The sequence below is a fragment of the Xyrauchen texanus genome, chromosome 16 (genome assembly GCF_025860055.1).
Source record: "Xyrauchen texanus isolate HMW12.3.18 chromosome 16, RBS_HiC_50CHRs, whole genome shotgun sequence".
Lineage (NCBI taxonomy): Eukaryota > Metazoa > Chordata > Actinopteri > Cypriniformes > Catostomidae > Xyrauchen > Xyrauchen texanus.
This window is the reverse complement of record NC_068291.1, coordinates 33,418,391-33,432,847: the sequence shown is the minus strand read 5'-3', so window position 1 is coordinate 33,432,847 and position 14,457 is coordinate 33,418,391.

The window sequence follows — 14,457 nt, the reverse complement described above, 5'->3', positions numbered from 1 at the left end:
AGTTACTCATGACTAAAAGTAATAAAATGACTAAATTACCAATGTTGAAGACTCTACTATAATTACATGATGTGGCATTAAATCACATGCAAGTCTTGGAGGTATTAAGGTTCTTATCTCAGCTCTTATCATAACAGCCTATTTATGCACTGTGAATCATAGAACATGCCAGAATATCTTTGTTAATTAGGCATACACTTTCAAAAAAGTACAGTAGGACTGACATGGTACAGTGATAGTTTTGCTAAAAGATTACCATATTAATTTAAAATGGTATACACTTGGTACTTCAAAGAATGGTTTTGCCATCAGTGTTGAGTAATTTACTCATAAACAGTAATTCACTACAAAGAACTAATCTTTTGAAAACAAATAATCAGTAATCTGATTATTTCATGGCAAAAGTAATCACATTACCTATTACTTTGACCGAAAATAAAGATACTTTCTAAAACAGTTTTCACAGAAATTTTGTTTTCCACTCTACAAATTCAAAATAATGTCTAATATCCTCATTCATTGTTTCTGACCAATTGGCTGTCACAGAAATACAAACAGATATAAATACAAACTAGGGATGTCATGAAATATTGATAATATGATTACTGAACGGCACGTTATTTTATCGATATATTTTTGAGGCATCACTATATTAAAATTAGCCAACATTTAAATTAGAAGCCTAATTTGCATGCTTTCCAACTCAGTTACTCTGCTGTTTAACAGTCTGGTGTAATAGAATTAGGAGACCACAAGAGTGTGATATGACATTACCGAGGCCGGTTGCAGATAGGAATGGCAAAGGTGTAACACACAGGACAAGCTGATGTAGCACAGCAGAAAAAAAGTTAAAAAGGTTTTTTGTACTTCTTCAAGAACAAAGTGACGATGAGTTTGCAGGTTAATGTATGAAACTGGTTGAACTGCGCAAACTGAACATTAGAAATGGCGACGCTTATTATGCAATTTCTCTATGAAGTATTGAATATATTAAGTCTTTCTTTGAAGCTGTCAAACCACAAAACATAATTGTAACTGAAAATACATTGTGTAGGCTATACAAGATACCTATAATGTAAACACTGCATCCCATGTGTGACCACCTTTAAGTTACCCTGCCGCTCACACTTTAACAAAGTTGTGCTGAGAAATATGTTTGAAAAGACAAAGACTATTGAGCAACAGACAGCCCTACTTATATCTGAAAAAACTCCCAATATGTATCGGGAAAATCTTCTGATTATTGATGCGTGAAAAAGGCATCGATCGCAAGCCTAACATGAATATTATAGTTGCTTTAAATGTATTCTACATAAAACAAAATATATATTTTATTTTAGAAATGTGTAACCCAAGTAATGTACTTAAATATAATTAACTTTCTATTTTGTAATTAAGTCAGTAATTAAGTTGTAATCTGATTTCTAGAAAATCAATTGTAATGTGTTACACTTTTTGTCTTTTAAAAGTAATCATGGTAAAATCGTGGTACTTTTTTGCAGAGTAAATTTTTTTCTGTGTGCAGAATTGTTATGTCTTGTTCAAGCTACACACACACACACACACACACATATACATATATATTATTATTATTTTTTTTTATTTTTTTTATTTAATTGTAATATCAAATGCTATTGCTTAGATAAAAGTATAATGCAAAAAATATATGTCTTGGATTTATTAAAATATTCCGAATGGGTTTTACAAGTCTAAGACCACTGGTGAATAAGCTTCTATTTGAAATTTTACTAACTAATTAATACACTTTATTTTATATTATACAAATTATATTATCAACATTACAATCTGAGGGAAAAATTACATGAATTTCATAAGTTTTGTGGCATGTGCCCGTTTTGCTTAAATGACAGCATGGACTCTGGCTGGCATGGACTCAAAGTTTGTGTCAAACCTTTTGATCCATGTTATCCCAACATGAGAATTTTCCAAAGAACATTTAGTGTACTTTCACCTTTTGGATAAAGGAGGGTAATGTTACAAATTACAGTACATGTATTGCTCTTACATGTACATGTATTTATTTATTTTAATCTTAAACTATTTTCAGGTTTAATACTTATACATACTTTTGGACCAGTCTGTATGTGTATAGAAAATCTTATTCTAATATTTTAGCTTAAGCACAGATCAGCTATGTTACTGACATAAGCTGCTCTCTCTGACAGGACGGATCAAACAGTCTTATGTTATACAAAAAGTAATCTTCCACTCTTGTCTTCTCACCTCTTAGCATCTGGAATAAATAATCTACTCTCCCAAGAATGATAACTACACAGAGCACAAAATACCTTGTGTTTTCATCGAAAATGTGTCTGAGGGCCACTACTCTTTTATCATACACATATATTAACAAGGTTACACTATTTAGCCTAATTAGAAATGAGAGACTAAAAGCCTCCACTTTGTAGTGGGACAATCTGTAACCATTTAACCAGCAATGATGTGGGTGGGAGAAATTCAAAAGAAAGAGAGAAGGACAAGTCCAAAGCTCTCCTGAGAGAAAAGCTTATGGTGCCATTTGACTGGGTGGACTTGTCAATCCACGCAGGTCCTCTGTGAAGGCTGGGACATGCGACTGCTTTGTATCACGTCTCAACAAACACAGTGTTTCTGGTTCTGCTCCAGAGGTTCAGCATATAAGGGTAATTAACTTAACATGAAAGGGAACACGACTGACCACAAGCCTGATTTTAGGCATTAGAGGCTGAACCACGTCAGTGAACACGACTGTGCGCAGTGAAAATAAAATGCCATTATATGTGTCCACCGTGGTGTAGATTCCAGGGGGGTGGGGGAGGTAACCCACCCAATAATCAAAACAAGTACACCCCCCCTCCCCCCATAGTTATACCATGATCAATGGAAACATATAAATTCTTCAAACTTTAACCCCCACCCCCCTGGCTTGAGTCAAGAGAAATAAAGTGTTGATCACAGAGACCAGGCCAAGAGAAACAAAAAATTTTTTTTTACAAAAATGATATAGTATCTTATTTATTTGTTGCCATATACAATTTAGACATACAGTAAGATATGTGAATACACAGTCCTCTATTCCTACAACAATTCTGTTTTGGATTGGCACATGCCATTCTGATGAACTCCTGATTGCGTTTCAGGCGAATGACATTTCTCATGCACGTTAAACGAGAGGAACATGACCGAACAACTAAACCCTCATTACTCTCCTCTGCAAACAGTGGGGGCAATTTACAGACACCACTCAAGACTAAAACACTGTTATTGCAAATGGAAATAGGCCCTGGGACCCAAATTATTCTGTTAATTATTTTTACATCTCACCAGCCTGAGTTGTCATGCTGTTCAAAAGCCCCCTGCTCAGACCTCATTTCAATATTCCCCAGATTGCTTTTGTGGTTCATGAGAGCAGAAAATGGGTGTGTGGCCAGGAGTGAGAGGAGAAGAGAGGCTGGCTGGTCTGTGCTAACGACAGGTGATGATGACAAATAAAATAGGCCCAGTGGCTCATCAGAGGAGCTATTACTATCTGATCATGGCTTTCATCCTGGTCTCATTACTGCTAACAGTGGACATTATAACCTGGGCTCTTTGGGGATTTTGTTGGAGAAATATTCATATTCCATTTCTGTTTAGCATTTAAGAATCATAAAATTAGATTACATATATGCCTACCTGCATTGTTATTTTGTTTGCAAAGTGTTTAACCGTGGTGCAGATTAATGGGGAAATCTATTAAAGGTTCAATTGTTTTCATGGGGAGAAATATGGCTATATAAATACATTATTGTACAAAATAAAATAAAAAATACCCATTTATTAACAGTAAAATGCTTGCAGCAGGGCTTCCAGCTGTTTACCAGAATTCCAGAGTAAATACTGAATTTCATATTACAGCTGTACTGTAATTACACTGCGTAATTCACTGTCAAAAATCCAATTTAAAGGAATATTCTGGTTTCAATACAAGTTAAGCTCAACCGAAAGCATTTGCTGGCATAATGTTGATTACAACAAAAGTTAATTTCAACTTGTCCCTCCTTTTCTTAAAAAATAAATAAATCTGGGTTCCAGAGAGGCACTTATGCAATGGAAGTGAATGGGGCAGATCCGTAAATGTAAAAAAAACCTCACTGTTACAAGTACAGCCACAAGTTAGTAACCTTTTTTATATTTGGCAAAGTTATATCCAATTTTACAACTGTGTTGCCATGACCACTTAAAGCCATATACCCTAAAACCCTAAAATGACCGTAAAAACAACGATTTATACAACTTTACAGCTCAAATGGTACAAAAGTTTTAACAGAATAATTAAAGTACATTTGTAAAATTATAAGCTTCACATTTCTACCTTTAAACTATAAATAGGCCACACATGTACGTCCATTTAAGTGTGTTATTGTAACTAAATGTGTGCTTTTCTTTTTCTTTTCTTTTTTTTTTTTTTGAAAAGTAGAGACTATTTTTGAGGTAATCAACATTATGCCACAAATGCTGTCTATTGAGCTTTTAAACCAGGACGTTTTAGTATTTTGAAATAAATAAAACAAAGAAATAATGTAAAATTTATTAGAAATGTTTAAGATTATATAAAATAATAATATAATAAGCAAATAAGCAAACTTGTAACATCCATGACCATTTGAGGGAATGCTTTCATTAAAGGAAAGCAGGTACATACCAAATACTGAAGCCTGAAATTCATGTACATTTTTCAATTTAACTTATTACTTATTACTTGATTGTTGCTGATAATATAATTTGTAATGAAAAAATTAATAAATAGAAGCATTTACATATGTGGATTCAGACTTATGAACCCCACTGCAAGTTATATACATGTATATATAGAACTTTGTCAGTTCAAACCAGTCTGGCCATTCTCTGTTGACCTCTCTCATCAACAAGGCATTTCCGTCCACAGAACTGCCCCTCACTGGATGTTTTTTGTTTTTGTTTTTGGCACCATTCTGAGTACATTTTAGAGACTTTTGTGTGTGAAAATCCCAAGAGATCAGCAGTTACAGAAATACTCAAACCAGCCCATCTGGCACCAAATATCATGCCATGCTCCAAATAACTGAGATCACATTTTTCCCCATATCTGCATGAGAGAGGTCAACAGAGAATGGCCAGACTGGTTCGAACCGACAATGTCTACGGTAACTCAGATAACTGCTCTCTACAACTGTGGTGAGAAGAATATCATCTCAGAATGCTATTCTGAATATTTAAAAGTTTTTCACAAGTGCCTAAAACATTTGCACAGTACTGTGTATACATTGCCTGGCTAAAAAAAAAAAAAGTCGCAGTTTGATTTAAATAAGCAGATCCTTAAGAGCCCATGATTGGATCATCATTGCAGTGATTAATATGATTCTGCTGGCAACAATTCTTTTAACACTAACTGATGCAGTGTGTAGCTTCTCTTTTCTTAAACAACCATGTCAGAAGACGTATCCTGTGGTCATGAAAAGATGCTACTGTGTTTCAGACGGGGCAAATTATGCAATGAAAGCCACTAATGAGATTGCTGAAATCACTGGAATTGGGTTAAGAATTGTCCAACACATTATTAAAACATGGTAGAATAGTGGTGAACCGTCAGTTTCACAGAAGAAATGTGATCAGAAAAAAATCTTGAACGATCGTGATCGGAGATCACTAAAAGGCTTGAAGTCACATGGTAAAACAAATTGACAGTACAACTCACAGCTATGTTTAATAGTGAAAGTAAAAGCATTTCCACATGCACAATGTGATGAGAACTTACACAACTGGGACTAAACTTCTGTGTGGCCACATGATGCCACTTGTTAGTGAGGCTAATCAGAAGAAAACAACTTAAATTTGCTAGAGAGCACAGAGATTGGACTGTCGAGCAATGAAAAGATCAGATTTCCTTATTCCAAAGTGATGGGCACCTCAGGGTAAGAAGGGAAGCATATGAAGTAATGCATCTGTCATGCATAGTGCACACTGTACAAGCCTCTGGAGGCAGATTTTAATCTGGGGTTGCTTCAATTGGTCAGGTCTAGGCTCAGCAATATTACGTGGCAATAAATGTCAGCTGACCTGAATGTACTGAATGACCAGGTTGTCCCATCAATGGATTTTTTTTCCCCTGATGGCACAGACATATTCCAGGATGACAATGCCAAGATTCAACAGGCTCAAATAGTGAAAGAGTTGTTCAGGGAGCATGAGGAATCATTTTCACACATGAATTGGCCACCACAGAGTCCTGATCTTAACCACATTGAATGTCTTTGGGATGTGCTGGAGAAGACTTTACAACTCTCTCAATACAAGATCTTGGCCAAAATGTAATGTAACTCTGAATGGAAATAAATGTTGTGACATTGCATAAGGTTGCTGAAAAAATGCCATGAAGAATGCACGACGTAATCAAAGATAAAGGCAGACCAACAAAATATTAGAGTAGACTTTTTTGGCCAGGCATTTATATATATATACACACACCACAGTTAGTTCCGGTCCTCGAATCTGATTGGACGAGAGACATTCCATGAGTACTGATGGTCTGACACCATCAGCACACGCACGCTTCACTGTGTGTGTATCACTCCACTTGTGTTCATGCTGTTCTAAACTAAAGTGTAAGAGCAGTGCCAATCTGTTAGGAGTTACTGTCTTTATTTTTGAAATTACATATTTTAGCCAACAGGTGATGGAAAAACATAATGTTTGTGTGTAATATGAGCCAGTTGGTGATGTAAAGTGAATCCATCATTGTTTACATAGAACAGCGCTCCCTGATCGTGCGTATTACTAAACTGACAACTTCAGGATTAAGGCTCATCACAACTGAGAGACACAACAGATTTATTACAGAACTCAAGGTGCTTACCTTTTATCTGTGTTTCCACATTGGATACTTACTGTTTAAAATGGCAGAGGACATAACTGTTTCTATAGTGAATGATTCTTGCGCACCGGCTACCTTGAAATAGGGAGGAATACCTCAGCTTGGACGTATATTTTCCACTGAGAAAGCTGACAGCATCTCTGCTTGGTTGTGGCAACAGGTGATCGCACACGCACTCTCTCTCTCTCTCTCTCTCTCTCTCACACACACACACACACACACACATCCATCCTTGTTTATCCAATGACTTGCCATGATACTTTTTCTGAAGTTACATTTTTTTAATTACTAATGAAGGCTTGGACGCATCATTTGTTTTGAACCAGCAATGGTAGATTCTGATCCGTCACCTAAGAAAGTAGTTCCATGCGCAAATGTGTTTTTATGACTGTACTCGGTTTTTCCTAATTTCTTTTTTAATTGACTTGTTCATTGAACTGTTGTATATAAGCAATATCACACTCGCAATCGTGCTATATGTCCCTACACCAGCACTGCTGTTATTACCTACGTCACTCGGCCTGCGGCCAAATCACAGCAGTGCTGATGTAGGGCCATATTTCACTCTTGCTCGTGTGATATTACTTAAATATATATACACACACACACATGCTGCCAAATTTATGGGATAATTTACAGATTTTGCTCTTATGGAAAGAAATTGGTACTTTTATTCACCAAAGTGACATTCAACTGATCACAATGTATAGTCAGGACATTAATAACGTGAAAGATTACTATTACAATTTGAAGAAAAAAAAATTACAATTTGAAATTCAGAACTTCTTAAACTACTTCAGAGTTCTCATCAAAAAATCCTCCACGTGCAACAATGACAGCTTTGCAGATCCTTGGGGTTCTAGCTCTCAGATCGTCCAGATTCTTAGGTGACATTTCCCCCCACACTTCCTGTAGCACTTGCAATTGATGTGGCTGTCTTGTCGGGCACTTCTCACACACCTTACAGTCTAGTTGATCCCACAAAAGCTCAATGGGGTTAAGATCCGTAACACTCATTACAAATTATCTGTTTTCAAATGTGTGTGTTTCTTTGCCCACTCTAACAGTTTCTTTTTGTTTTTCTGTTTCAAAAGTGGCTTTTTCTTTGCAATTCCTCCCATAAGACCTGCACCCCTGAGTCTTCTCTTTACAGTTGTACATAAAACTGGTGTTGAGTGGGTAGAATTCAATGAAGCTGTCAGTTGAGGACATGAGAGGCGTCTATTTCTTAAACTAGAGACTCTGGTGTACATATCCTCTTGTTTTGTTGTATCTGGGCCTTCAACATCACTTTCTGTCCTTGTTAGAGCCAGTTGTCCTTTGTCTTTGAAGACTGTAGTGACTAGTGATTTGTATGAAATCTTCAGTTTTTTGGCAATTTCAAGCATTGTAAAGCCTTCATTCCTCAAAACAATAATTGACTGACAAGTTACTAGAGAAAGCTGTTTCTTTTTTTGCCATTGTTGACCTAATATTGACATTAACATGCCAGTCTATTACAAACTGTGGCAACTCAAAAATAAACAGAAAGACAATGTCAAGATTAATCTAATGAACCAAATAACATTCAGCAGTATTTGATACAATGGCAAGTGATTTTCTAGTACCAAATTAGCAATTTACCATGATTACTCAAGGATAAGGTGTTGGGGTGATGGCTGCCAGAAATGGGGCCTTTCTAGATTTGATGAAAACTAATTTGTTTCAAATAGTGATGTCCTGACTATACTTTGAGATCAGTTGAATGCCACTTTGGTGAAGTACCAATTTCCTTCAGAAACATCAAAATATGTACATTATTCCAAACTTTTGGCATACATGTATATATATATATATATATATATATATATATATATATATATATATATATATATATATATATTTTTTTTTTTTTGTTTTTTTTTTGTTTTATTTTATTTTGTTTGTTTGTTTTTACTATAATTACACAGTTAGGTACACTCACTGAGCACTTTATTAGGAACTCCTCTACACCTACTTATTCATGCAATTATCTAATCAGCCGATTGTGTTGCAGCAGCGCAATGCACAAAATCATGTAGGTCAGGAGCTTCAGTTAATTTTCTCATCAATTAGAAAGGGGGAACATTTTGATCTCATTGAATTCCAAGGGATTAATAGCTCTACGTTTATAAATAGCAATATTAACATTTTTACATTTAATTGCATTTACACATATATGCATTTATTGTACAAACATAGTATAAATGCATTTCCCCCCTTGCATTACACATCCATGATGTTCCCAAACCAAATACAGGCTGTAACACCATTAACATAGTGCTGGGGATTCTCTTGTTCTAAACCTTTTACAAATCTCTCCATGCATAATGAGATGAGGCAATTAGCATGAGCTAATTCATCCTAAATAGGGAGTCAATAGTTCTAGTGGCTTATTAGCCCACTAACAACAGACTTCCTACAAGTAAAAAGATAGTGAGGATTAAGTGTGTTTATTCTGACACCCCATTAACACATGAGCCCCGGGAGTTAATCCCTCACAAACCAGACCAGATGCACCACACACAGATGCATAAAATTGTGTTTATCATAAACAGTAAACAACTTGAGCGTGTAACGCTGGTCATTTTTTTGTCCTATCTACAAGGCGCATTTAAGGCGCAGACGCGCAACTCGCAATCGAACAGCGCAAGCGTCCCAATTCAAATTTCAACGGTCACGAAAAGTCGGTTGAGCTGAAAGCCTGAGAGGGCGATATTATTAGTGAGAGAAATAAATTAATTTGTTGATTCATTTGATGTTATTTTAATTTATTTTGACCTAACTCCTTGTCATTTATGACTTACACGTTTATTTTAGCAAGCGCAAAAAATAAAAGTCAACAAAACTTCGTCCAAGCATACAATACTCTCCACCAAGAAGTTAGTAATTTCAAACTTGAATCACAACTTTTCAGGTGTGCAAGGGGCTTTGATATAATTGAATCACTAAAATATCTTTAGTAATTCTGATTACAGTTATGTTATAATGTACATTTCTTTTCACCCAGAAAACATGGGGAACAAATTACTTAATATTTATACTTTTAAAAACTAAAAACGAAATGTTTCAATTCCATGTTGGGAACCCCTAAAAGGTTTTATGTAGAACCTTTTCACCTGGCTCAAATAACCCTTTATATAGAACCATTTTGGGGTTCCAAATATGAAGTGAGTGATAGAACCCTTTTGGGTTCTTTACTGAATCTTTCCTTCTAAGAGTGTAGTTTGGAAGCAATTTATTTGGAAATGTATATGAATATAACCAATGTTCTAGACACTTAAAAGGTCCTCTTTAAACAAGTAGATATACTGTTCAAAATTAAGACTCTGAATGCATCAAAATCTGCATAGTTCCACTGATCTAGTATGCCAAAAACATTATGCCAATGGAGCAGGCTGTCCAAATACTCAGTTTTCGAAAACGGAGTATGCAAGAAGAATTAGAATGACCTACATCCAGCGAGATTCTGAAGTGCATGTCTACTGGACACTTTACGTCTAATATTCACTTTACCCATAATGTCACGGAAGCTGAGGAGACATCATATTCAGAGGGCTGAATTACAACAGCTGAAAACAAGTCAAAATTGGGTTAAATTGTATGTTTAAAAAAAACTAAATAGGCCTAAATTATACAAATGTAAGTGTATAATATCATATATTCAGGTCACAGGAGAATGCCCAATGGAGTATGTCCAGGAATGTATAACTGCATAGTGCATTTACCTAAATAATGCACTTGTTTTTTGTTTTGTTTTTTCATCAAATGCATTGGGACACTTTCAGGTTTTCAAATTTAGTGGAACATTTCAATATTTAATATGATGAACTGTGGTTATTCATCTATGACTCCTGTGTGAACTGGCTTCATACATAAAAATAAAAAGACCTGGGGATCAGTTAAAAGTAATCGCAAACAAGGCTAAGAAAAGCAAAGTTTACTGATGCTACTTTGATATTTGGTTATATACACAGGTTCATTTTTTTAGAGTGGCCAAATCATTTTGGAATCACTGTATGTGTTCACATACATAACATGTGTTCATCATTTGTGAAAACCATTGTTAGATCCCTGGAATGAACAAAGTGTGAAAAATCAATCCTCGATCTGATGATGCAACTTCATTCCACTCAGGCCTCACACTATTCCTAGAAAGAGCATTTGTCAACTGCAGACATGCCACGCCATTAAAAGAACCACAAACCAAAAGAGAAAAAGAGATTTGACTAATAGAGTGATCTTAAATGTGATTGCTGATTTAGGCCTATACAAGCATGTGCAATCCTTATCTCTCCTGATGCTGGGGTTATTCCTCAGACTGCCCTTAAGACAGGGTGCACAGTGCTGGATCCAATTACACATGAGGAAGCACAGGCCTGTTCTGAGGCAGAAGGGCAATCAGTAAACCTGTGCATTAATAACCCATTCTAGTTCTGCGCATTGTAAAGGGCTGACTCCAATGTGCTTAATCCTCATGTGAAGGGGAATATAATGAAAGACTGCACAAAAAGAGGAAAACAAAAGTTTGCACGAGGATGAAGGGGTGTACAGCACAAAAGCCTGATATGCTCAATTTTGATTATGCTTGAAAGAGAAAAAAAACTAGATGCTAAGGTCGAAAGGGCAACTTGTGTAAGCGCATGTGCTGAGTGACAGACGGTTTAGCACTGGTTTGGGACCTGAGCTCGAAAGGTCAGTAAAAAGTTTTGGCAATCGAGCAAGCAGAAAACAATGAGCCCCCTCTGCATATTTATTCGTCATCTCTTTGTTTTTATAGCTCGGAGAATAAATGGCTCAAATGACACAGCGCAAGCCTGCGCAATGTCAACACAGGTAATAAGTCACCATTAGCTGCTCATTCCCACACTCACCACATCAACCATGCCTGATCCCAGCCCAGCAGACCAGCCGCTGTTTGCATTCCACCTACATATATTACCCAGAAAAGCATATGCATGTCTTTTCAACAACTATAGATATTTATTTTGCTCTTATATCTACATTTTGATGACGAAACACATGTTTAACTTTTCCCTCTAACATTATCTCATATGACATATCCCATGCAATCAAAATGTCAATGTGCAGCATAATGCTGATTACCACAAAAATGTATTATGACTTGTCCCTACTTTTCTTAAAAAAAATACAAAAATATTGGTCACATTGAGCCACTTAAAACGCTAGTGAATAGGTGTCAATCCGTAAACAAATACTCACTGTTTCAAAAGTATAGCCCCAAGACGAAAACAATATGCACGGTCTTAGTGTGATAAAATTGCTTAGTAATCTTTCCTGTGTAAAGATATCCAATTTTACAACTTAGTTCCCATGATGACACAATGCTGTAAACCTTAAAATGACACTTAAATACGATTTAAACAAATTTACAGCTCAAATAATACATTTGTTTTAACAGAATAATTAATGTGAGTTCTTTTATAAAATTATAAGCTTTACATTTCTGCCTTTAAACCCTCCCAAAATGTTCCCCATTCACTTTCATTGCAAGTGCCTCACTGTAACCTCGATTTATTTTGTTATTTTTTTAAGAAAAATCAACATTATGCCACAGATGCTATCGATTGAGCTTAACTTGTATTGAACCCGGAATATACCTTAAAGATCAGGTCAAGACAAGTGTGTAATCTCTGCATTAGTAGCACCAAAAACAAAGACTTTTTCAAACATGTCATCATTTACTCACCCTTATGCCATCCCAAACTGGTATGACTTCCTTAATTCTGTGGAACACAAACAAAGATAAAAGTACTCCATCTACTTGAATGGGAAAAGAATGAAATCACCAAACTGGTGGGTCAAGATTATGTTCATAGATCATATATAAAATCAGTAGTTAAATCTGACAACAGTGGTATCATAGATTGTGCTTTAATGAAAATGTACAGGCTGGTCCAGCTAACGCGCCATCTAGAGTTGACTGACAGGCGATGTCTATATATTTAAAAAAGTCATTGGCTCTTTCACCTTGAAGGGGGAATTCCTTTTCTCCCATTCATTTTAATACAAGTGGTCCATCTTGGGCTGAACATGCTTTAACGCTTTGAGTGGTTGCCAGATACTCATTTCCCCGTTTCAACTATTGGGCCCTAATGAGGGCATGCTACCATGTGCCAGGGCAAGTTGTATTACCAGTCACTTCCGGGGATTCATCATGCCTCGTCAAGGATTCCTCTGGTCCAACGTGAAGTGCTTTTTGCCCACCGATTACCCTTGGGCGAAAGAAGGCCAACTGAATATTGAGGCAGGGTTTTGCAGAGTCAGGTAAGACTTATGTCTCTGCAGAACAAAAGTGGGCTTTTCCCAATCAGTTGGCGTTTTCCATTGAGATTCTGTACTTTCATTGGATAGTTTAGAAACGCTTATCCCAGTTTGAAAATGCCCACAGATTGGAAAACACCCATAATTGTTCTGCAGAGACCTATACTTGAGTCAGGTCTCACTTTCCCCCAATGGCAACTTTAGTATCCTCCATGTTCATTTTGGTGGCTAGCTAGTCTCCAGAGTCTGATACCTCAGCTTGCACTTCCTCTTGCTTGTGAAATGGGTGGGGTATGACAATGGCACCAGGGCTCAGTATTAAGGGTGGGTTTAGGAAAACTCTGCAGAGCTATTTGGCCAGATGTTGGGAATGCAGATCGATTGTGGTCTCATGGTCCATGGCTATTGGCCCTGGATGGCCAGTTGATAGCCCTGGCTCGCACTGGCCCGATAGTGGAAACATACGTTATTATTGTACTTCAAAGAGACATTGCATCAACCTTTTGGCGACTGTGGTACATTTTAATAGTCCATTATGGATTATGTCCTTCAATATGTTCAAAATAGCAAGTGGTCTTAACCAAGAGCAAAAGCTGAAATCCAGATCTATACCAAAGCTTCATCCGAATTAGCATACTGCATTTGATGAAGATCATACTTATCATCAATTAATAAAGTATGTTCTTTAGGTAGCAGGTGAGCAGTATAAATATATTCTGGACATACTTAGTAGGAGAACATGGGCACTGCCACATAACCCAGAAGTATGATGTAGTAACAGCAACGTGAAAATAATCTACTTTGGTTTTGTTCACAAGTACAATTTAACTACAAATAAAAAATGTCTTACTGTATATTATGCTTGCAGTTGGAAAAAGATATCGAATGACAGTTCTCCGCTTATTTTTTATAAAATTTTTTAAATGCTAATTTTGAATATGACACTTCTCAGCTCTTGTGGCATAAATGGATAGTAAACTGTCTATGGATGCATATGATCTTCCCAGATGTAGTTGTAGATTGACGCACTGCTTTTGGCATACTATATAGTTGGGAAGAATGTATATACGATTGCGGGCAAGCAGAAAACAATGAGCCCCCTCTGCATATTTATTCGTCATCTCTTTGTTTTTATAGCTCGGAGAATAAATGGCTCAAATGACACAGCGCAAGCCTGCGCAATGTCAACACAGGTAATAACATGAATAAGATGGTAAACATGGATAAGAGTGCTCAATTTTCGTCAACATACTACTAGATAA